Source organism: Cupressus sempervirens, chromosome 2 (genome assembly GCF_028749045.1).
Source record: "Cupressus sempervirens isolate cs-2001-9-10 chromosome 2, ASM2874904v1, whole genome shotgun sequence".
Classification (NCBI taxonomy): Eukaryota; Viridiplantae; Streptophyta; class Pinopsida; order Cupressales; family Cupressaceae; genus Cupressus; species Cupressus sempervirens.
In genome coordinates, this window is record NC_143119.1 from 388,632,098 (window position 1) to 388,659,749 (window position 27,652).

Sequence of the window (27,652 nt, forward strand, 5' to 3'; positions counted from 1 at the left end):
ATTTTCATGGTTGTTGATCTCTAAGCTTGAGATTCTTATTAGTGTCCAAACACTTAGTCATTTACTAGGTAAGGTTGGTCGATCATCACTCTGTCTAAGTCATCTAGTATAGGTCAAGTATGTAAGGACATGTTTATTTTACATTGCAAGCTGAGAAAGTCAAAGGTTGTCGAGCACCCTAGTTGAGACCTATATCACCTATGATTGTTATTGTGAATGGAATGCCAAGATTTAACCAAAGAATTCAACAAACAAAACAAGGTTAACACCTACGAGAGGACCTTCAACAAGAAACCAAGATAATAATAAAGGGAATGCAAACCCCATTACTCTAAGTAGCTCCAAGTTCAAGATGTATTTGTCTAAGTGATGGAGTTGTATGCTCAAATGATGCTTAATATTCAATGCATAAGATATTTATGAGTATAAGTGTGGATGAATTTTTTCATTATAAGGGTATTTTGGTAGTTTTTAGGCTCTCAAAATAGCATTATAACAATAGCATAAAAAATGGATATGAATATGAAGGATGAAGGGTTTCATTTATAGGTCAAGGATGGTGAGGATGGAGGGTCAAGATGCAATGATGAGGGATGACTAGGATGCAAGGAGAGGGAAGCACTTGGATTGTGCTTTCTCAAATCAATAGAGTTGTGACAAGTGTCACAAGGAGAGAGGATATGAGGGGATGGGGAGAATGGAGGGAAAGTGAGGAGGAAAAGGAGTTCTAAGGGAGATGGTGTGTATAAGAGGGATGTAAGATATGTGTAAGAAGCAATTAAGTTTTTGTAAGAGCATTTAATGCATGTGGGTGGAGTGTAAGTGGGCATTTTCACTTTGGTTTAGCTTAGGAATTCTTAATCTAGGATTTAAGTTGTTCACATGATTAGAGTGAGGATTAGGCTTGGATTAGAGGGGGGATTAGAAGGCAAGTGGGCTAGGTACTTAAGTGGGTTTAATTAACTGGCTAAGCAAGGTTAGCATGGGTGCATTGGTTGGATTTAACTAATGATAGGGATTTAGGAATAGATAGGGGTTGGGAATTGATTTATTAAATGACTTATTTAATGAAAGGAGATGTGGAATTAAATCAAATAAGAATAGTGCAATTGTTTAATTTAATAGGATAATAGGGATTTAATTGATAATTAGACTTTGGATTGTCATTTAAATTTATCAATTAGATTATAGATAATCAATTGAATTAATTAACTAGGGGATGACATTGAATTAATTCAATATTTAATATTTAATTCAATACTAGTCATGACAACATGAATGTTAGCTATGACCGAGTGTCAGAAAATTCAAGTACTGAGTAAACCAGTTTTGACATATGAGTTTGTAATTGCACAAATACTCATGTAAATCATTTTGGCTGACTTCTATACGATATTTAATAATTGTAGAGATAGTTAAGATGGAGTTGTGTCATTGCAGAAGGTATTGATCCTGAGGAAGGCAACTCAACCAATTAGAAAACTAGAAGGGAAATAGAAAAAGGGATGAGTTGTGAACCATTGATTATGATCCAAAACTTTCAAAGATTATCTATTTAATGAGGGTTCTTGTAGTGCATGCCCTAGTTTACATTTTTTTATTATTGCCAAACTCTTTTAGGCCAGTTTTATGCTTGATGATTAGTAGCATTATCTTTCACATTATTAGATATTGTTTCATATTCAATTGATTTTATGATGAGACTACTTGGTACTATTTACTTAATGTATGCATGATGATGATTATTACAGTGATTTCATTTATTTGATGATGATTAGTTAGATGGATTATCATATGTGTTTTCTCATGGATACTTAACCCATACTACATGTGTATGGTGTGCATGTATGCTTTCTTTATGTATGATGTTGCTAATGTGGTTAAGGGTGTCATAGTCACCTACTAGTCAAGATCTACATGATTCACCACTTCCTACCATTGCCTGTTTAGTTTAGAATATTGTGTTTGTACATACGTGGATTTTATGTAGATTGCAAGTACTGGGTATTGACTTCCCTGAATTGCCAAGATGAGCGCTTACCCTATCACATTATCTCACTGGTAAGAGAGGGGAGATAAATTATTGGGTCCAAATCCTAACTCTTTAAACCCATTTGTCCTAGAAAATTAGGACAAGTATCTGAGATGAACTTACCCTTCTGAATGCGGCATATGATGTAAATTCATGATTATAACCCTAGAGTCTAATCTTGTATGTGGTATTTTATGATGGGTTTTTCATATTTCATCCTATAGGTCTTTGGTGGTTTTTCTATTAATTAAGTCTAATTAAAAGATTAAATTAAATATTAAATTTAATAGAAAATTGTTATGACATTTTAATATTTAATTATATTTAATTAATTGGAAAATTAACTAAATAAATAAAATTTAATTTAAAGATAAAATTATAAGTTTAATTTTAGAGCATAATAATATTTATTTAATTTAATAATAATAAATAAATGCTAAATATTATTATTATTAAAGTTAATAAATATTTTATCGATTAATGCTTCAATAATAAATCAAAGAATGAAAAAGATATTAATTTATTAAAGAGTTTTAAAATTGCATAAAGTATGCATGAGATTGAAATATAATAAATTAATTAAAGAGAGAAGGCAAGTAAATTTAAATAAAGATATTTAAAATTGCATAAAGAGTGCATGAGATTGAAATATAATAAATTAATAAAAAAGAGAAGGCAAGTAGATTTAAATAAAGATATTTAAAATTGCATAAAAAGTGCATGAAGTTTCGAAAAGGTTAATAAGGAGTTACAAAGTTGTGAGCATGGAGTCCTCTCGGGTGATCTCACAGTTAGTGTCCCGAATTTAGGAGAGAACTCCTTATCAGCAATGGAGACTTCATTGTCGAGGCACAGGGAATTTGGGAGAAGGAATTTTCAGAGAGAAGGTTTTGAGAGACGAGATTTCTCTCAGAATCTTTTGGGTGTTTGTGAATTTAGCATCAAAACTAGGTAGATTCTTATGTTTTGATCACCTAGTCATTTACGTTATTTAAATATTTTTGTCTTCTTCATGACTTTGAATTGTTTGTCTGAATTCCCTTGTGACAAATCTTTCAGTATTATATTTTGGATTTATTGGAATGCATGTGGGTATTGTAGTGCCTACCCTAGTTTACATTTTTTCTTTGATGGATTTCTATATTTTACTTTGTAAATCCTTGGTGTATTTTTTATTAATTAAGTCTAATTAAAAATATTTTATTAATGATTTAATTAAAAGGAAAATTAATATGATACTTTATTGGTTTATTTTATTTAATTAAATGAGATATTAATTAAATAAAAGAATTAAAGTTAGAGATGAAAGTTGTAAATTTTAAAAATGGAATGTGATAATATTTATTTAACTTGATAATAATATATTTAGAGTTTATTTTTAAATAAATGCTAAATAATATTATTATTTAAGTTAATAAATATTTTATTAATTAAGTTTCAAAAATAAATTTTTAGAGTGGAAAAGAAATTAATTTATTAAAATCTCATGATCACATGATATGAGATCTAAAATTAATAAATTAATTTAAAAAGGTGCCAAGTGAATATTAAATAAATTAATATGCTTTTTTTAATAATTATTCACCTAAAAGTATGTGCACCTCCGTGATGCACGAGTTGTCTTTAACATGGGTGTTAGCATGCTAATTAGGCACATGGTGTCTACAACCTTGTCATTCTTATCTTCTTATCTGGAAGATTGGATAAGACTTGTTCTGAGTCATCAATGCTTAACTTATTTTCCCTATAGCTTTCTAGAGACATTCTAGGTGCTTCCTGAGAAGTCTTTATCTTTAGGCACTCCTAGTAGCTTGGGGGGTTCGGTTTTTGGAAGGACTATGAAGGTTGGAGTAGGAAGGGATTTTCTATAGATTTCTAAGGCATAGCAAAATAGCATCAGTGTCCAAGTAAGTACTCATGATAAACTTTTGTTGGTTTATAGTTTGAGAGCAACAACTCTGAATCAATGTTTTTGTATGTGATCAAATAGCACATATTATACTGAAATGTGTGTGTGTGTGTGTGTGTGTGTGTGTAACTTTATTTGTGCGAGATCTAGTTTGAGGTCAGAAAATATATGTTCCAATGCAATTTACATTATAACAGTGACATTACTATCAATGGGATTGATTGTTATCATATTTGTTTTGGATAATTCTTTTTACGGAGATTTTTAAGAAAAAAGAAAAGAAAAAGAAACTTGGATGTTTATCAAGTTAAAATATGTTATCACTGTTAGTAGGTTAATTTATTTACTTGCCGATACATATTTTAGTCAAAAATTCACCCATGATTTGCACCCGAACTTTCTCACAGGGTAGTCATATCCGCATGTTGTAAATAGGATAATATTTAATTTCTATAATTCATTGCATTTTGGGGAAATAAGGATTCTCTTTTGAAGCTCACTCTCTAGGTCTTGAACTCATACAACACTAAAAATTTGTGGTCTTATTAATTTATTGTATGTTGTTACTTTTGGTTGAGTAATCTTGAAATTCATAGGCCGTATCAAATAGTAATAGACCCGAGTTTGTACACAGTATCATTTTCTTTTAGTTTGGAATTTTATATTAACACTTCATTCTATTCTTAGTAGTGTACATTTAATGCAGAGCAAAATTGGGCTATCAGTAAACCAAAGCTAAGATTAGTTGTTGTTCTGACTCTGTGAATGGGTTCCAGAGTTCTTATTCTCTGCAACGACATTTTAGCCATTTGTCTGTAGTCTGAGACAAACAACTAGGTGGCATACTTAAGTTGAAAGCTTTCAGATAGTGGTCGGCAGATTTTACACCCAGGAAACTACCTTAACAAAAAGGTAGAAGTCCAATCAGAATAGCTGATTTCAATTCATTCATCCACCAACACGTACTACTAAAAACATGAAGAGAAAATACTTTATATCTAAACCCTCAAAACTACAATATCTTTTTACTAAAACCTATGTCACGTCTTTTGCTAAATAGGCATGTTGATGGTTCAATAGAGGTGATATTAATATATGTACATTCAGTATGAGATGCAATAAGAAAGAGTATCTTGTAGCAACATTTCCAACTGCTGACATCCATGCTCCCCTCGTTGCTAGCTCTTTACTATGAAGGAAGCTACCATAGATGTTCAAAGTGGATTGGAGAAGGCAATAACTTGGAACAAAACTTTGATTTGATGCCTTTGGCAATCCTCTGTTCTCCAAGACTTTATCCATCTTTGCTCATCAATGATGATAATTCAAACTTGATCACCAAAGCTATCAACATGGAAATTGTAACATACAATCCAAATAGAGATATTTTTTGATCACCCCCACATACAAACCCACTTCTCTTAACCTTCATATTGGCCCATGCAACCACTCTTTAGTCACCATGTTGCAAATGTGCACACTATCTGTAGCATCTCTATTGACTAGAAAATACTACTGAGAACTGGCACAGCAGATCCCTAAGAGATGTAGACATGCCCTGCGGTATACCTGCGATGTGGGAAGTGCTTAAGGGGCCGCATGGCCTGATATTAATAACTGGCACCAGGTACGAGGTCCTGCGCATATGAAAAAAGAAGGAAAGAAATCGTAGTCAATGTATACATGTAATTTAATTAATTGTTAATTATTAAGAATTTTAGTTATTATAAATAGTTAATAACAGTGTTAATAACAAGTTTGTAATTAATAATTATTGTGTTAAAACTTCATTTTTGTATCCCTTCATATATGTCTTTTCTGGTCATAGGGCCATAGGGATTGCCTTGTATTTGGCTGCAAGAAGTTGAGTCTCCATGTTTAAATCATATTTAACTAGGGCTGCAAAATATTATGTGGTTCTGTTAAGTGGGAGTTTATAAGCCTTGTTTATACCAAAGGTTGTTTATTAATACATTAATCGATATTAATTTACTAATAAATTTTTGGATAAGAAGCTTATTCATATTTAATAATTTTATTATTAGATTTTTGAGTTAATTCATTATTATTCCAAATGAATTCTAATATTGAATTCATAATCATTTAATAAGTTGTATTAATAAAATTTTATTAATGAAACGTTGTTATTTATTGGTGTAATGTATTTAATTTTATTAATTATTGATAACTGATGATGATTAATGCAAATTTAAATTGGAGATTATATAAGTGTTAATTAATTTAATTAATTGTAAATTAATTAAATTTGATTGATGATTAAATTATGTAACGAGCTTTAGTTTGAAAATCGTGAATCATCTATTTGGAAATTGAAAAGTATTATTCCATTAAATTGAATAAACAAGTACCTTTGATTTCTACTCAATCAATTTCAGGTAATTGCACCCACCATTCAAAATAAGAATAGGATTTACGTGTGGGATGAACTGAGGATCCCTTTACCTGAAATATTCTTTAAATTGGAAATGGGAGTTTTGGAGTGATTTGATCTTGATGATGTTAGGTTTTGACATATTTGACTTGTTCACTTTGGAGCCTTCGATCAACATTATTTTAGGATACTTTTCTAGTTATCTATTGAAAACCGATGATTATTGTGAGTTATAATTTAATGTTGTTTGGGCTGCTTGTAAAGCATTGTTGTGAATGTTATGATTATCCTTGTTGGTGCTTTCCCAGTTACTCATGGAGAACTAGTGTGAATATTGTAGATTTATCTTGTGATGCTTATTAGCTGCTTGTATAGGACTGAGGTGTTTTTATATGACTCTTTGATTTGTGATTTCATGAGCATACACCAAAGGTTCCGTGAGATATCCTTTATACTATTTATGTGTACTTGGATGGAAATACTAGCTTATTTTCAGGTTTCCTACTAAGGAACCGAGTTTGATTATAATGGATGTTGTGGTATGGAACACAACTGTGATTTATGTTCTTAAGAGAGGTTGTCTAGGTACATGTCTTTGGGAGTGGCTTGCAATAGGGGTTCGGGGCCCAAAGTGGTTAGTATTAGGGTAACCTATTGCAAGTTATGTAATAAGTGATAAGATAAGTTAGGGATATTTGACCCGCCCATAACTTTAGTGCTTGTATAGACTAAGGATGGGAATGGGATGATCTCCTCGTCTTCATGAGAGGGCTTTCTGGTTCCACATGTGCCATGTTGAGGGTTCGAGGTTCAGAGTAACCAGTTCAGGGTAACTCAATGCTTGAGGGTCCGAGGTTTAGAGTAACTAGTCCAGGATAACTCAAGCTGTCATGTGAATGCTTGGGGGTCCGGGGTCCAGTCTAGGGTAACTCAAGTAGCCAGCTAATGACACTCCCTAGAATGTAGCCCAAGTCTCCTCTGTATATTTTATGTACCTTTAGTGGTGTACTTATTATTAGATGTGTTTATTGTGGTTATTCACCTTCATTGGTGATGATTGGTGACTCTTGGATGAGGTACTTTTGATATGTGGATTTTTGACTTGGGAGTATCTCTTCCAGTGCTTTCTTTGCTGGCATCTACCTTTATCCTATTTATGGATCATTATGATGGATGTTACGTACTAGTATATTTCTTTACATTGATATTTAGCATGTGATAGATGATGTTATCTACTTTGTATGATCATCTTATGATTTATACTTGCAAGTTAGATATCTATATATGTGAATGATGTAGCATGTTAGATTTCTTTATGCAAATGTTGTAGCATGTTAGATTTTTTTATGCACATGATGTAGTATGTTTTAGGAGTGACATCCCTATTACTATAGTATCAATGATCTCTTCGTGACTTGGGATGTCACGCGTGGGGGATGGCTAGGGCCCACGATGGTCTAATGATGCTATCAATGGTTGGGAGGAACCGCACACTTAGATTTGATGCATTTTATGATGGATGGATATCTTTATTGATCATTGTTAAATCTCCTATGATGGATGTTATATCTTTTATGTCGGATGGATGTAACATGTATGTAATGGTTTTATTTACTTGGTTGTACTTGTATTATGGATTAGATGAAGATGTTGTATTCTAAATTCACATATGTACAATATGGACTTTAGACTTTGCAATATTCTCTCATGTGGATGCAATAGTTGTTAGACTTAGTGGTCATTAAAGTAAATGTCACTCAACGTCTTGGGATCCTTAAGGAATGTAACCTGTTAGGTATGCTTTACATGATTATATGATAATGCTTCCGCTAATAAGATTTGATGTGAATAGTTGATCTTTGATGATTAAAAAAAAACTGTTTGGCAAAGTTTGTAAAACTTTAGGTTAATTATTTTGGATCCCTTGGCGGGGCGTTATAGGTATCTTCTATATACGTGGAGATTAAAATGTCATTAAAACCCTCTTTCAATGGATTTAAAATTGAAAATTAAAAGGGAAGGGTTTTTGAACGGAATGAAAATTTTAAATTGAAAATTCGACTAGTTGGTTGTATTTTCCCTATTAGGGTTTTGTTAGAACTCTTATATATATATATATATATATATATATATATATATATATACAAAGAAAATTACATTTTTGGGTGAGATTTGTTTTAGAAAAAATATTATATATATATATATATATAAAGGAGGAGAGGTGGGTTTTACCCCCCCTCTCCCTTTTTTTATTACCTCTTGGTGGCACTTATTGTGCTGCGTAGACCACAGTACAACTTATGGTAGCAACAAAAATACTTGGTACTATTGCTACTGTTGTAGTTGGCCTACGACTGACAACTATTAAGACCGCATGACTTTTACAAGCTGATGGGCCTTTAAAAACATGGATAGTATATTAAGTTTTTTTAAATTTTATTAAAAAAATTTATTATATTTAAATTTTATGTTATTAAAATTTTTAAGATATTTAAAATTTAATTTAATTTAAATTTATTTTAATAATAATATATATTTTATAATTAGTTTTTAAATATTAAAAAAATAAAAAATAAATAAATTAAAATATGTAATATGTTATTAATAATTTCAAGTTAATTAATTTAGTTATTAATTAAATAAATTAAAAAGGGATTATTGTTAAGGAATAGTTATAAATAATTAATTTAATTATTAATTAATTATTTGTCAAAAGAATGTTATAAATTGAGGATGGGGATTTTCTATTTAAATTTTAATAATATTAAATAATTGCCAACTAATTATTTAAAATTTAAGAAAAATCTTTATAGAGATAATGCTTATTTTAAGAGCTTAGGATAATAAGATGTTCATATTCAAATACAAGAAATAGGTTAAGGGTAAAATGTAGAATTCATATGTTCAAAAACATACATTGAATCAAAAACTTTACCTTATTGTTAATTCAAAACCATGTGTTTTCAAAATCAAACCAAACTATGAACTACAATGTTATCTGTATGTTGTTTGTGCTTTGGGTTTGGGTTGACAAGAGTGTTGACCAGTTTTAGGATGTCTACCAGAGGCTTGGGAGTTCTGCATTTGTGATGTTATGATGATTTGATCTTTCTTTTAAACTCAACCATGGTAATGTGTTGGTATGCTCTATGATGAGTTTGATTATAATGTTGGTTATTACTTTCAATGTCCTTGTGGGATAATGAGAGGGATGTTATGACATATTTGAGTTAACCTTTTTTAGTCTTTGATCAGTATTTTTGGGGATGCTTTCTAGTTACTCGTAGAGAACTGATGTGTTATTGTGAATTATCTTTTGATGCTTTCCAGTCACTTGTATAGGACTGAGCTGATATACTATGATTCTTTGATTTGTACTTTTATGAGCCTAGGGTAGGTAATATGTATGTTAAGTTGGGAAGTGGCTACCGGGGTAACCCATTGTAAGTAGTTTAATAAGTGATACATTTCATTAAATGGGTTTAAAATGAATTAATAAGATATTGGTACCACAAAAAGTCACTAAAGTGTTGGAGGATTAAAAGACTAGCCAAGTAACCTTAGAGTTGACTCGTTAGTATGCCTTGTTAGTACGAAAGGATATTAGTGCCTCGTAGAGTCACTAGGGGGCTAAAGGATTAAAAGACTAGCCATGTAACCCTAGAGTTAGTTTATGTGATGACACTTGCCCATTAGTAGTATATATTTCCTATGTGTCTTTGTTTTCCTCTGGGTCTAAATGTCAATTTATCTTGGAACCTTTAAGTTGGATTACTTTTAGGGTTTCCTTGACTTAGATATTACTTTTGAGTTTTGGATTGATATCTTGTTTGGGACTTGAGACTATCTCCTCTATGTAGTGGGAGTGGGCCTTTTTGGGTTACTACGTGGTCGATGGTAGTGCTTTTTACTCTTACCATTGAGATCTGTCTGTTGTTTCCATGGCTAGAGTTTTGTGTTTGTGTTTCCTTTCATTCTATATTTGTGTATTATGATGGATGGTTATATCTTTATAACAGATGATTATATCTTTATGGTGGATGATCATTACTTATTGTATTGTATTTTTTTTATGGACCCAAAAGGGATGATTTAACCTATTGTAAATATATATTCTTTCATCCTTTCATACCTTGTGACATGTACAGTGGATGATTGTGCATTTTGAATTTTATTGCCAAGTGAAATTTGGAACAAATGTATATTAATTAAATGGACTTGGACTTTTAATTATTCTTTCATGTGGATGTGGTATTTATTAGACTTAGTATTAATTAAACTTAAATGTGACTCAACATCTTGAGATCCTTAAGGAATGTAGTTTGTTTGTTTGCTTCTGTATGATTGTATGTAATTGCTTCCACTGCTTTATGTTTGATGTGTATGTTGTTCTTTAAAAAAAAATTGTTTGGCAAACTTAGTACAACTTTAGGTTAATTCTTTTGGATCCCTCAGCAGGGCTTTATAGTTCTAACCCTAAAATCAGAGAGAGAATGAGAAAAATAAACTTGTGAATATGAATGAATCAATGAGAAAGCAAGAGAAGGAATGAATAAGGATAGAACAAAGAAAGGAAGACTAAGTCTAAAAGGAGACCAAACAGAGTGACCTAAGCAGTGAAGGACAAAACAAAGACATTAGATTAAGAGATCAAATTGAGATATTAGAGAGAGGAGCTCTAACATCATCTTTTAGAGAAAACTGAGAGTCAAGTATTGAATTAATTCTAATAGATTGAGTCAAGGAAAATCTCTTAACCAAGTGTTCCTAATAGATCTACGTAATCTCCTAACAGAGTCCTTACTTAATTGTTAGTGTAAAATCCTTTAATAGGGTAAGACCTAATAGTCTTAAAAATTTTAATAAGGCAGACCCTTCATTGGGTAGATCATATATCGTGATTAGCATTGTAACCCTAATAGGTAATCTTTATTGTTGCAATAGTGAAGCTTTGTGGGTTTCATCCCCACCCTAGTTTTACATTCACATTGAAGTGTTTCTAGGTTACCAAATCATTTGTGTTACATGTTGAAATTTTCATGGATGTTATATTTTGATTTGATTTCAACATTACAGTTTTATGTTAGATCTAAGATATGAGATGAATTAGGTGTGAAATCAGTAATATGTTTTGCAAGTAAAATTTTGAAGATCCTAATTCACCCAAACCCACTCTTAGTATCTTGTTTCCCATTAAAATCCTTTCAAAAATTGCTATAAGATCTTAGTTCTCTTGGAATAAGTCTAACAACTTGAGAGGATCATATCTTGGAGATGGAGGAATACAAGATGGGAAAGATCATTGAAAACCAGATTATTGAAATCCACATCATAATGCAACAACTTGAAGGATAAAAAGGAGCTAAGAAAATCCTTAAGAAAAAGGAAAGGGATGGTCATTCAACAAAATGACACACTATACAAGGAAACTGATATAGAAGGACTACTTTACAATGTAAAGACTAATAATGATGATAGAGCAATAGAAGAACAACTGGATAAGAACAAAACTATGAATAACAAAGTAAAAGAACTCAAGAAAGAAAATGAGATCTAGTCAGTAAGACTATGTGAAGTGACTAAGAAAAAGAAGAAAGCAGAAGAAGACAAAATCATGGCTAAAGAAGACATAAGACAAGTGACTATCAGACTTAAAGAAAGATCATTTGAGGTGTAGAAACTCACAAACAATTAATTGGATATGAAAAATTAGCTAATAATTATAACTCACGAAACAAACATAAAGGACATGGAGATCAAAAATTTTAGGTCACAAAATGAGAAACTAAGACATGAGTTGAGAATCTAATAGGAACTTTTGGAAAGAATGAAAAAACCAAGTGAAGTTGTCAAATATTGTGAAGAACTAATGACATCACCTAGATCACCAAAGGATACTTCTAGACTAGGATACATCAAGAATTTATCATCTACTAAAGAAGGAGAATCATCAAAAAATGGAGAACAAAGATATGCAAAATCCAAAGGCAAACCTCCATGTCATCATTATGGAAAATTTGGACATACATCCAACATTTGCAAAAGTGAGAATGATATGTAAACTTCTAAACCTAAGTTTATTGGTAATTGCTTCAATTGCAAGAAGGTAGGACACCAAGCACATGAATGTAGATCAAAGAAAAGTGATTCACCAACTACATCTAGATATGAAGGATATTGTTACAATTGTTAGAAATATGGTTGTAAAGCTCATGAATGCAGATCTAAGACAAAATTTAACTAGAAATTAAAGAAACAAACACATGTACCTAAGAAAGGTAACTCTCCCGATTGGGATTACAATATATGGAATAATTGTCATTATTGTGGAGAATATGGACACATTCCATAGAATTGCATTAAGATACATTTCAGAGGGAATTACAAGAAATGGTTAACTAGAGAACTAGTTTGTTTTAGTTGTCACAAAGTTGGGCATGTTAGTAGAAACTCTAGAACTAGAGATCCTGTGCCATTTAATGGAAATGAGAAAGGTAAAGGAAAGGTTGAGGAAAAGGAAACATGGAAAGAATTAGTGGAAGCTAGGAACAGTGGAACAAGCAAAGCTGAGATCACCCAATCCCATGGATCAGGTGATCACACCACAACTAACTAAGTGAAGAAGGTATGTAGTAACTATAAATTCAATGATATATCTTACATGAGTTCCTAACCTAAATGTGCCAAAGTTCATATCTGCATAAGAAAGGACACACATAAAATAGATCTATGGAGGGAAAAATGAAAAAGAATCATTAGCTACACAAAGTACCAAGCATTAGTAATATATTGTATGTTGCACAGGCACTATAGTACATACCAAGAACCTACAATGATTAAGTTGATGTATTGACCAAATGATTTAGTATTGACCACACAAGGTAATGATAACCAAGTGTTTGAAAGTAAGAATGAAGATCAAGACAACTCGTGAACACCTACCAAAGTGTGAACATGTTTATTGTAGACCTAAATGACAAATTGAAGGTATTTTATCAAATTTGAGCATTCATTTTCATTCACCGAGCAATTTCAAAGTTCACAATTGATTCAAAGGTGACTAAGGAAAATTTAGCGACAAGCAAGCAAAGCAAAGTGGAGCATTGGTGAATTTGATAAAGTCAGTACGTGTTACTTTTAATGTTGAGTTAATTGTTTTCAATAGTTAACAAAGAAAGTTTATTTTTTGTAAACCCTAGATTGAAATGGCATCTACAAGTAAAATTTTGAAATAGAGAAATCCTCAAATTCTGAGGAACAACTAGTGCCCTCCACTGAATTTTAGAAATAATATGAATTTTAAAGAGATTGAAGATGATATTGACACCCTGTCATCAATTCCACCTAGGGTTTTGATTATTCGAGATGTGAGATCATGTTACATGTGAAAAATAGGAGAAATCATAAATTCAAGATAAGAGTAGCTTATGAGAAGTTATGTAGCAATGGAGTACTAAAGGATGAGTACAAGATCATTGTTGAGAAAGGGCTTACCCATGCCCTAGGTTTTCCTAATGTTTTCAAAGTTGAATGGGTAAAGATCATATTCAGTCATGCAAATGATATGAAGGTATGGTTAGAATGAGGACCAATCAAGATTAACAAGTCCATAATATGTCAAGTTACTAGATAACCTACCTTGGATAGACTAAAGAGCATAAGGTGCGCAACATGAAATGAGATTGAAAAATCAACTAGAGCAAAATGGAATGATCAAGGGATGTCAGTCAATGGGATTGATGATCCTATAATTGAATTCGTAGCACATGTGATTGCACACAAATTCTTTCAATCTAGCATATTGAATAGTGTTTTGTGCATTAAAATAGACCTAGGCTAAAAAATTGATTAAAAAATTGTCAAAAAGGATCATAGTTATGATCTTGTCGAGATGCAATTGCACCAATTAGTAGAGAATCTAGGAGCAGTAAGGAAAGAAAAGAACACGTCATGTAATTTTGGATCTTTGTTAGTTTGTATATTTTTCTATGTATAGAATTCATTTCCTACAATTGACATAGTAGCATGGGATAGGAACCGATTGTCTATGGAACAAATTAGTGACTTGATAAGTTAGGAGAAAATTTTGAAGCAATCATGGACAACTATTTTGAAGAATTTATTTAAATAAGATGAGAAATCTAATGAGGATTCCCAAATTGGTTGTGGATAAATATTTTGATGAGATATGTTTTATGGTAGATATAGATTTTTTATATGCACAGGCCGTATTATTGAGAGTTGCATGGTTGAGTAAATGTTGATCAAGTCACAACAATAGTGACTGCACTTTTGTTCAAAGATATTAATGCTAATGGTGAGAAATTTGGCACATATGAAACAACATAGGCTAAATTGACTACAAAGTCAAGTGAGCCCAAGATAGATAAGAAAAGGAAGAAGAAAAATCTTGAGGACAAGGATGGTGAGCAAGGGGAAGGATAAAAAAAAATAGCTAAAGCCAAGGAAGGAAAAGGAAAAGAACTAGCGGTTGCCAAGCCTAAGGAAACCAAGAAAAAGAAAGTAATAATTTTTTATCCCAAAGTAAAAGATGATCTCAGGAAAGGTGTGCAGAAGGTTACTACACCTCATAAGCCAAAAGGAAAAATTATAACAAGATCAAAGTCATCTCAGCCCCTTGCTATTAAAACCAAAGGAAGTTCACTAAAGAGGGAAGTGACTAATTCACCAAAGAAGAATATACCAAAGAGGTCGAAGAGAAAACTTATCATAACAAAAGAGGAGGAAGAAAATAATTAAGAATTTGAGTCTGATGAACCAAAAAAAAAACTACAAATTCTAAATAGATTCCCTTCGATGATTGTGGATTAGGTGTGTACAAAGATTAGAGATGAAACTAGTTTAGTAGGATTCAAAGATATTCATTATGATTCTTTGAATAAAGATGATCAAGTGAAGCTTGAAGAAACTATGATTGATATGATTATTAAATTCAAGTATACATCTTTAGAACTGAGTGATGACCTATCCCAGAAGAATTATATAAATAGATAGATGCCAAATGGAAGTAGGCATTATGCATAGAGAAGCAAATAAGAGAAAGTACATTGGCACAAACTATGCCAGACTTAGGGAAGACACATATGTTGTAATGCCCCACCAAGGGATCCAAAAGAATCAACCTAAAGTTTTACTAAGTTTGCCAAGCATTTTTTTTTTTAAAACAAGAAAGATAAATCATTCACATCAATCACATAGTAGCGGAAGCAATAACATACAATCAACTATAAACATACATAACAGGTTACATTCCTTAAGGATCCCAAGCCATTGAGTCACATTTAAATTTAATTAATTCTAAGTTTAACAACTACCACATTCACATGAAAGAATAATGAAAAAGTCCAATGTCCATAATATACACTTGTTCTGAATGCCTCTTGGCAAATTAATTTGGAATGCTCAATCATCCACTCAACATGTCATAGGATATGAAAGGCTAAAAGAATATACATATGAAGAAATATAAAATACAACATCCTCCTCGGATCCATTATACAAGTACAATAAAATAAATGAAACCAACCACCATATATGATACATCCATCCATCATCAAAGATATAAAAATCCAACATGAAATACAACTTTCCATCATAAAACACCTATAAACTAAATGCACGGTTCCTCCCAACCATCAATAGCATTATTAGACCATTTTGGGTCCTAGCCATCCCCCACATGTAACATACCAAGTCACTGATAAGATCATTGGTACTCTAGTAATAGGGATGTCACTATTAAACATGCTACAACATATGCATAAAGAAATATAACATGCTACAATAAAGCATAAGTAAATAACATCATCTAAACATGATAAACAAGTATACCAAGAAGCTCCTGCCGTGGTGACTACAGACAGATCTCAATGGTAAGAGTGAAAAAGCACTACCACCCGATTGCGTGGAACCTAAATGGCCCACTCCCACTGCGCTGAGGAGATAGTCTCAAGTTCCAAATAGGATATCAAATCACATAACACAAATATTCTCTAAATCCAGGAAATCCTAAAAGCATACTAACTCAAAGGTTCTAAGACAGATCAACATCTAATTCCCAAAGGCACACAAGACACATAGGAAACCTACTATGTAAGTAGGCAAGTGTCATCGCACAAATCACGTTGGAAGTTACCCGAGAAATCCCCTAGGAATCTCAGGTCCCTTGTGATCCTGCGGCCACTAGTATCCTCTCGTACTGACAAGGCATACCACGGAATGTAAGGTCGCCACCAAGCATTCTCTCTACCCTATCCTAGTCTGTACTAGCACTCAAGGCATGGGAGAGAACATACAATTATCTTATTAGGTTCATTTTAATCCCCATTTAGTGTAAATGTTATCACTTATTAAAACAACTTACAATGGGTTTCTCCAAGCAACCTTTTAGGGCCCCGACCCCCATTGCAAGCCACTTCCCGACACTACACATAGATAACCTATCCTAGGCTCATGAAATCTCAAATCAAAGAATCATAATAAAATCACCTCAGTCCTATACAAGCGACTAAAAACATCATAAATATAATCCACAATAATCACATCAGTTCTCCACAAGCAACTGGAAAGCATCCAATGATAATCATATTGATCACGACAGTTCTCTATAAGCAACTGAATGCATCAGTGATAAATCACAATATCCAATGGTTCTCCAACAAGTAACCAAAAAGTATCCCAATAATAAATTACAATATTGATTGAAGACTCCAAAATGGTCAAGTCAAAACATGTCACAACATGACATCATCAAGAGTAAACCATCAAAACATCTCAGTCCTCTCAAAGCAATGAGAAGGCAAATCAATTATAACTTATCGATGACTCAAAAATGGTTAAGTCAGGTATCTCATAAACATACACCTCAGCTTCACACAAGAAGACTGAATAAGCAATAACAATCAATAATCCACACACATCATAGAGCATACCATTGCATTACCATGGTTGGGTATAAAAAATCAAATAAAATCAGCATGACATCACAATCACATAACCCCCGAGCCTTTGGTAACAACCTAAAATGGTCAACATCTAACCAACCCCAAAACACAGAGAACACATAGAAACAAGATATTCTCATAGTTGGTTGATTTGAAAAATATAGAGTTGAATAGAACAATAAAGTTTAAGTTTCAAAGTTCATTTCAGGTGTATAAGATTCTTAGTTTATTTCTCGAAATAACCCATTCATTTATAGAATTACCCCCATTAGTTAGAATCAATATCCTAAAATAACCTAAGAGTAATCTATTTAATTTAAGTCATTAAAATAGTTCTTGTTGGTAGAATAATTTACAATTAATTAAATTAATTAATAATTACATTACTATATTAATATCTCAAAATTATCAATTGATTATTAATTAATAAAATTAATAATGATAAAATAATAATAATCTATATTTCAATGCATTATTATTTTAATTAATAAATAGAAACTTATTATTATAAAAAAATATTAAAATCTTATTAATAAATATTATAATAATAATTAGTTATTATCAAAATTGTTAATAACTATTATTTAAATTTAATAATAAATTAATTAATAATTAATAAAAAAATGTTTATTAAAATTTATAATAATTAATAAAAGTTTATAACATTCAAACTTTGATGAAAATGCAAATGTGATTTAATATAATTGTAGATGTATGACTGCGGCTTTTACATAGCCGTGCGCTCTCATTAAAAAGGACGGTCGGCATTAATGCCGCATGCACATGCCCCCTGCAATTAATGTAGGTACAGACCTGCATGCGTTTGCCGTCAGAGTAAATAGGTAAGTGGGGGGGGGGGGGGGGGGCGGTAAAATTTGTTTAATTTTATTTTATTTTTTTTTAAATTTATATGAATTATGTTATAAACAAACCCCACTTTGCATATATTATATTTTTTATAAATTTTATTAAACTCTATCAAACACTCTCCCATAAATATAAATTCAAATTATTATTATTATTTTCTTTAAAAAAAATGATTTCAATTAATTTTGTTCTATTAAATTTTATAAATTATAAAATTTAAATAAAACAAATCCCCAACTAAATATGATATTTATATATATACAATTTTTTTTTTTTTTAAAAGAATCTTTGCAATTTAAGTCTAATAGGAAAAAATATAATTAACCAATTGAATTTCTAACTAAAATTCTCTCTTTAAAAAAAAAAAAATCTCAAACCCTTCCCCAGTTCAAAATAATAAATTCTTTTAATCTACGAATGAGGATCTTTAATTACTTTCATAATCTCTACGTATACAAAAGGTATCGCCATGCATTCAATAATTGTAATAGTAAAATGTTAAAGCATTCATCATAGAGAAATTCGAATTCACAATCCACAGGCACGAAGAAGACAGGAAAGGAAAATTGTGTAATTAATCAGTGCTCAAACACAAGACCCTACCTGAACCTAATGCTAATAAGCAACCACCCGAACATCGTGAGAGAATTCGTTTCTATCCAAAAATCACTCTCTGAAACTTTCCCATAAATTCCTTCCCAAAATTCACTTCCAAAATTCGAGTCCAAATTCGTCTCCAAAATTCACATCCCACAAAAATGAACTCCAAAGTTGTGATAAGGAGTTTTCTCCTCAATTCAGGGCACTAATTGTGCGTTCACCTAGGAGAACTCCTTGCTCACAACCCTTAACTCAATATTAACTTTTTATTAATCTTTTCTTTATCTTGCATTAATCTTTTTCATGGACGTTAGAAGAATTATTAAATAACTTTATTAAATTTTCCACTTGACTTCTTTTTAATAAATTTATTACTTTTAAATCTCATGCGCGCACTTTATGCAATTAAAATGTCTTTATTAAATTTACTTGTTTAATCTTTTTAATAAGTTAATATATTTTTCACTTTTAATTTATTTTTAGAACTTTAATTGATAAAATATTTATTAACTTAAATAACAATGATATTTAGCATTTGTTTAAAAATGAACTCTAAATACATTATTATTAGATTAAATAAATATTATCACGTTCTAAATTTATTCTTACAGCTTTTATCTCCAGTTTTAATTCTTTTTATTTAATTAATTTCTCAATTAATTCAATATAATTAAATATTAAAATTTTATAATAATTTTCCATTAAATTAAATCATTAATTAATCTTTTAATTATACTTAATTAATAGAAAATACACCAAAGACTCATAAAGCAACATACGAAAACCCATCATTGCAAAACACATACTAAATCAAACAAAAGGGTTATAATCACGAATTAACGTCATTCGACGCATTCGGAGCGTACTGACTCAGATACTTGTCATAATTTTCAATTAGGCCAAATGGCTTAAAGGTTTGGGATTTGGACTTAAGAATTTATCTCCCCCTCTTACCATTGAGATAATGCGATAGGGTACGCTCATCCTGGCAATTTAGGAAAGTCGATACCTGGTACCTGCAACCTGCAAAAAATCCATGCATGTACAAGCACAATATATACTAAGCTAAATAGGCAATGGTAGGAAGTGGTGCATCAAGTAGATCCCAACTAGCAGGTGACTATGACTCCCTTCCTTAATCACATTAGAAATGCCATACATAAAGAAAACAAACATGCACACCATACACATGCAAGTATGGGGTAAGTATCCATAAGAAAACACATATGATAAACCATTTAAGTAATCATCATCAATAACTGAAAACATTGTAATAATCATCATACATACATGAAATATAGAGTACCAAATAATCTCATCATAAAAATCAATTGAATTTGAAACAATAACTGATAAACTCAAAGTAATGCTACTAATCATAATGTAAAACTGGCCTAAAAGAGTTCAAAAATGATAACAGAAATGTGAACTAGGGCCAGGCACTACATATGTCTATAGCCCTCAAATATTTTGTAAAGAAATTCATGCCAAGAGGTAGGGCATACAAAATTTTGAAGAATAAAGCTCATTAAGTTGAGAAAGACAACATTCGTATATGGAAGGAAGCATTCGGATTGCTTATTCCATTAGTAGAAGTAAATAAAGGGAGAAATGCAATAGAATTTGAAGATCAATATAAAGAGGAAGTTGCTAAACTTACATAAGAAATCTGGCAATTAGTAGACAAGTGTGAACAAGAGGTTGTCACCATCAAAGATGATTCTAAATTACTTCCACATAACCAAAATGTATTAACTGAGGAAGATATACAAAGTATAATGTCAGACACAACACTATCGAGCACTAATCTAGTTTTTTTTAAAATCATAGATTACCCAAGGATTGAAAGTGAAAAGGATGATAATTTTGAGGTTACATTAGTTAGAGATGATACAAGTGTCGAGAAACAAGGGAAGGCTATAATTGGGTTTCCACAATTCACTTGTATGCCTATATTTCAAAATGAGGAGAAGGAAGAAGAAGTCAAGGGATCAAAGTCATTGGGTAGATCATATATTATGATCAACATTGTAACGCTAACAGGTTAACTTTATTGTTGCACCAGTGAATATTTGTGGGTTTCATCCCCATCTCAGTGGCTTTGCATGTCATATTCTAAATATTTGAATTGTTGTATATTAGAGTTAATAAGAATCCAATTTCATGTTCTTGAAAATTGTTGTCATTTCTCTATTCTATTGTATGTGTTTGTGTTAAATAAGGGGAGTACCCTTCATAATTAATGTAGATAGGATGACGAGTGTGACAATATTCAACTATTGAGTGATGCACAATTCCTCTTTGTGTCTCATGCAACAAAAGGTTTTAGGAAATGATGAGGAGTCGCAAGAAAACTATTAGGAACATCTGTAGTTTCTAACTAAGGATTTGGGAAAGGTTTTCTCTAATGCTTAATGTGGTTTGTAGCACAAGGATCAAGTTATAACCCTTGGTAGCCTTTTGTATTATTTATGGCAGCCTTTTGTATTATTTATTTCTTGTTGTTACTGGTCTTGATTTTTTTTTGTAATACACCCTTTGGGTGTGTTGTTATTGTATGTTCAAACTTTCCTTTCAATCCTCTTTTGAAAGCTATTAGTTATTGTTGACTTTGTTGTTAATGTGCTAATTGTATTTTTCAGTTGGTTTTGCATGCTTAGGCTATAACTTTGTAAGCAACAACAACCTTATTTATTATTTTTAATAATAAAAAACAAAACTTCAAATAATAACTATTAATGTTATTCTATCAAATTAATGAATGTTTCTAATTAAATCAGTACAAAAAAGAGTGTGATTCTGTGACATAAATGTTATCACAATTATTGGAACATGATGAATATGTTTTGAAGAGTATGTCTTTTTATCATAAATGTATTCTAGAAATTGAATATACAAGTGAAGTGTTGTACTTATGGATGTTAAACTAATGTTTGAGTTTACATGAAAGTTTAGTACTTATATATATAAATGTCACTTCACTCACATGAAATGATATATGAATTGGAACAAAAAGATATATATATATCATTTTTTAACACTTATGTCATACAAAAAAGATATTCATACATTAGTACCAAACATTCCTATATATATAATACTTATCAATACTAAATGCAAATAAATTATGAATTAAAACACAATAAATTTATAAAAATTAAATGTCTTCATTAGTTCATATGGAAAGATACATATATATTAATATGAACCAATATATTAAATGATATATATATATATATATATATATATATATATATATATATATATATATATATATATATATATATATATATATATAAAGAATACATATATCTTAATCATAAGAAAAGGATAAAAGCATGTTATGTTTTCTAAGAGAGAGAGATAGACACGAGTTAATGCTAAAAATGATATGCAATTTTGAAGGAAAACTACATACTCTACATCAAACGTATTTTATGGCCAATGCAGCATACTGTATAGTTACAACAACTTTACTCGAATGTACAGATGTGAGTTGACATTTTGCATTACATCTTTATTTCATTTTTTAGAATTTTAAGCACTACACATGTATGAATCAATTTCCAAACCTTATTGGACTTGATAGGCTTACACTTACTTTTATTGTTTGTAGCTTATGGAAACTTTTCACATTTTATGGTAGCTGAATGGAACACTTTCTAGATACATAAAAGCTTAGAGTGTTTAGGATGTACACCACACTTTACATTTTATAAATTTATCATCATCACATTCATTTTCCCATTTACTAATTTATAGCTAGTTGAGATTAATCCTTAACAAAATCTAAATCTATTGACTTAACCTCATTTAAAAGATAAAATTATCACAATCTAAAAATAAATATAAATATTTTTTACAACCTTCATTTATATCATTTTTTCTTCAACTATAATTTAACTACATATGATTGCTTCTATATATTCATGCAAACCATTAGAAAAAGAACCTATAAAATATTATATATTAAATTATTTAAATTAATTATATTTATTCTTAATTAATTAATAAACTTAAATAACATTTTAAAAATAATTGTATTTCCTTTAAGAATATAATCAATGTGTAAAATACTAATGTATTATTCTTTTCATATGGTTGCAAATAGAACAAGTCTCACATAGTGGCTAATATTTGCCTAATAATTAATTAAAGTATAAATTATAATTATAATATTCAAGTATTTGATATACTTTTAATTATTAATCATAACATATTTTAAACCTTGTGTAATAGTATATTATAACTATAATGAACATTATAATTATAGTTTAAATTTTTAATTTATTATTAGACAATTGTCTATCATTATTGGCAAGATATAATCTTTCTAATTTTAGTGTGTAAATTATGGGTATTTTGATACACAAAGATAATCTAGGCAAAATCATAGAAAGGGATATCATATTCAATGTGAATAGGTAAGTTTGTAGTATAGAATTGAATACATGACTATGATTGGTATAGTTGAAAATCATGCTTCTAAATTAAATAGATTTTTTTTATTAATTTAATATATAGATGTAATAAATATTCTTTAAAAAGTTTTCTTTCCTAAAAAAATTATTTAATATTTAAATATATGGTGGGTCAATTTTTTTTAAAATGTAGACATTTTGACAAAAATAATTTGAAATTGTTATATTTATTAAAGCCCTTATGAATTATATAATCATAATTAATCTAAGATATGCACACATGTAATTAAAATAAAAATATAAAATTTATTTTAATGTAATAATTAACAAAACTATCTCCTAAAAAATGGTTTGAGGGATAGTGCTTTGGTCAAATCCGCTAACAAGATATCAAACAAATTAACTAGTCACTACTAAGAAAAATATTTTTGATTGTTTTATAATTTAAAAATTACACATACACAAGAAAATAAAAAACATTAACAAAGAAAAGATCCTATTGATTAATACAAAAGAATTTAATCACTATTTAACCCAAAACAATTCAATAGTATTTCTAGCCTACAAAAAATACTAATAAGATAAACTAGCGGTTAACAAGGGACAATAGTATTTACATGGTTTCTCTACCAATTCAAGGCATTCTTCCTAATAAAATATTGATATTTCAATCGGTTGAAATCTATAGAAAGATTTGCTACTAATTTTAAATTTGCATGTTATTTTTAGGGTAGGGTATAGGTTTTGAAAATGCATTTGGTATAATTGAGAAAATCATGATCAACAATACTATTTTTTAAAAGAATAATTATTAGTCTTATTCTATTGAATTTTGAATGTTTTTATTTAACAAGTAGGAAAACAGTTCTATCTTATCACATAGATATAAAAAAGAATGCTATCACAAGTATGGGAACATGATTGCATAAGTTTGATAGAATATTCTCATAATTCTAGTTGTATTCTAGAACCTTGAATATAAATATGAATTGTTGTATTGTGAATGCTTCAAATGACATTGAAGTTTAATGCTTATATGCTATCACAACTATGGGAACATGATTGCATAAGTTTGGTAGAATATTTTCATAGTTATAATTGTATTCTAAAACCTTGAATATAAACATGAGTGTCCTATTGTGAATACCTCAAATGACATTGAAGTCTAGTGATTATATGCTATCACAACTACAGGACATGATTGCATAAGTTTGGTAGAGTATTTTCTTAGTTATAATTGTATTCTAGAACCTTGAATATAAAAATGAGTGTTGTATTGTGAATGCCTCAAATGACATGAAAGTCTAATGTTTATATGCTATCACAACTATGAGAACACGATTGTATAAGTTCTCTAGAATAATTTCTTAGATATATTGTATTCTAGAACATTGAATATAAAAGTGAAGTGTTGTATTGCGAATGACTCAATTAACATGGAAGTCTAATGCTTATATAATAAATATTACTTGACTCGCATGAAAAGGTATATTGCAAAAAGATTGATTCTAATAGTATATATTAGTATGAAGTATAGTACTTGTAATGATAAATACATATATATTGAATTTGTACATTATGTACAAGGTAGTAACTAATTGTCTTGATTACAAAATTTTTTATAGAATCTAATACTTATATAATAAATATAACTCTATTCATTAAAAAATTTACATGCAAGTAGTACTAAAGATTCTAAAATATGTTGATATAAAAAATGTAGTACTTAGTAAATATTAAATGTTTGCATTATAAATGAGTACATTGTACAATTAAAAAATTTAAATATTTTCATTTTAAAAGATATTAATTAAATTATTAAATACCACATTGTACATTTATAAAGAAACATATCTTAGTCATAAGAAAATCATAAAAGCATTATCTTTTGTAAGAGTGTGAGAAATACCACATTGTACATTTATAAAGAAACATATCTTAGTCATAAGAAAATCATAAAAGCATTATCTTTTGTAAGAGTGTGAGATGGATGAGTTATTGCCAAAAATGATAACTGTATTGTCTACATCAAACTTATTGTATGGCCAGAGCAGCTTATAGCTCATAGTATAGTCGTAGCAGCTTTAGTCGTGATATGTACAAATGTGAGTTGAAATTTTGCGTTTCTTCCTGCTGGTTGGGAAGACTTTTTCTTAATGTACAGACATTAAGAGGAGAATCCTTCTTAGAATTTTTGTGCAGAGTTGTCCTTCCTTGTTTTTAATGCTCTGTATGACTGTAAGAAAGGAATGGAGTTGTGGGTCCATAGTTGATTAACAAGTATAATTTCTTGTCACAGTAAAGAGAAGGGACCAAAGAATGAATCATTTTGTGTACATCTAATGTGGCTGTTTCACAAATAGCAGCTGGTTTTTAACATATAAGAGGCCATGGGGTTTTATGTGGCGTCATAATCAAATCTCTGGCATATGAAGTGAGGGATCAGCATGATGCTATTTCTTTCGTTTTCTTTCTGCTTACAAAATGAATGATTTGAAGTATATTGGCGGCTTGCTTAGCTGAAGTAAATGCACTTTCTATTTCGTTTTTGAACAATAAGAATATTCTGAAAATTTTGAAATAATCACTTAGGGATTCAGAGCTTTTCCACCACACACACATATATATATATATTTAAAATTATAAAAGTCGATAGGTCTTTGGTCTATTAGACGTGGAATGAGTCTAAGTGAGTTTATTAAGAATCATGTCTTGATGTCTTGCTGAGTGCGTGAAGAATGAGGTGCCCAACAAATTGTGACAAAATGAATACCCTTCAGTCTTCAACTCTTAGCTAACCTTCCAAAAAAAGAAAAGAATGATAAAGAATGATCAATACATTGACAATTGTCAAGAGGTATTAGAAAGACTAGAAAGATTAATAGCTTTAACCAAGCTTTGGAAAATAGTGTGAGCCAAATAAAAAAGCTCACTTCTTGATATATGACATGGGAAGAGTCAATATTTGATCCAAGCTATCAAGCCACAGTGGGTTTTGTTTTTGTTTCACACGTAATCTAACCAATCTAGGCACAGATATCTAACTGTTATTTCAATGAAGTCTATGGATACGTGGGTCACAAGAAATGACAATAAATAAACAATTTAAGATAACATGTAGAATCTTCACACTTTGGCAAGAATGAAGTGTGATAAACCAACCCTTGTTGGTACTAATTAACCAACCCTTGATTAATCTAATTACATGGTAATGTGAGTATTGTTTGACAAGATAATGGCTTTGACAACTAATTTATACATGAGACTAGTTCCATTGACAATTAATTTTGGAACTGTGCATTAGCACCAAAAAAACAAAACAAACTATGACCAGTAACCTTAATACATCAAATAGGAAAAGACAACACTAGGACAACTACAAGGTCTTTAGTAAATCAGTAGAGGTCTTCAACTCATCAATTTATTTTTCATCCATCACTTCTATCTTCTTTGAATTAGCCTATGTGCATTTACTAGGGCCTTGATCCTCTTTCATGTCCTTAAAACCTTGAATTCTCCCCTATTCTAGTTTGTCTAGTAGAATCTTAATGTTATCTGATATAGTCTTCAACATGGAACAACTCTGGTTTGTGAGTTTCTTTAACTCATTCTCACTATTATAAACTTTATTTCCCATAACATTTGTCTTTTTTTGCATATCCTTCATCATTTGTTCCATAGCTCTGTTCTTCACTTCTAGAGGTGGGACTCTCTTCATTAAATTCTTGACTTCTTTCGCACTTCCAATAACATCTGAGAGTCTATTCAAATGTTGACCAAGAGTTCTCTCACCTTTAGGAGTCTTGTTTAACTGATCAAAATCCCTCCTAATATCCTGCATCTATTCTTTCATATTGCTAATATCCCTTTTCATCACACTTGGGTTACCAAGGATTTCCTTCGTATACCCTTGTTCATCCTAGGCCTTGGTCTAATTCAGGTTTTCCTCATCCTTATCCATAGTATCTCTTTTAGTATCTGCCTCCTTGATGCCTTTGTCCTCAGCCTTCCCTTGAGATAGCACTTTCTTACCTCTCATATCTTTTTTTATCAGAGGCTCATCATCTAAGGGAATGTTCAAAGCTCTATCAGTCTTCACATTGGTTCTAGTAAAAATACTAGTTTTTCCTTTGGTTTCCTTCCCTTTATCCTCCTCAAGCTCCTCTTCAGATCCCATCTCCATCTCCTCATCTTGATTAATTGTTATTTGATCATCTTTTATCAATTAGATATTTTTTTAATAAGTTGACTTGTTTGGGAAATAATTACTTTCATATCAATATGCTTGCTAGAAGCATTTTTCTATTTCAAATAAAAAGTTGAGGATTAAGGATTTCTAGATTATTTGACAGGTAGAGAGATCTTATGTACAAGGTCAATTCAAATTGCAACACTTTGTATCACTTTTAAGAGAGGTCAATTTTTTAAAATATTTTATCCAAATTTTGTAAACTATGATTAATTCAA

At 30.4% G+C, this 27,652-nt stretch overlaps 1 long non-coding RNA gene across 4 annotated transcripts in view; it reads left to right on the forward strand.

Moving 5' to 3' along the window:
• LOC149572757 (uncharacterized) overlaps nucleotides 1-27,652 on the forward strand; it is a 163,181-nt gene that overhangs the window by 93,146 nt on the left and 42,383 nt on the right. The window contains exon 4 of one of the 4 annotated variants that reach the window (XR_016359963.1): nucleotides 1,410-1,725. The exons of the other annotated variants lie outside the window; for them this stretch is intronic. This is a non-coding gene — a long non-coding RNA (uncharacterized LOC149572757). Of the gene's footprint in view, nucleotides 1-1,409; nucleotides 1,726-27,652 lie in introns of those variants that run through there. 4 annotated transcript variants of the gene reach the window in all.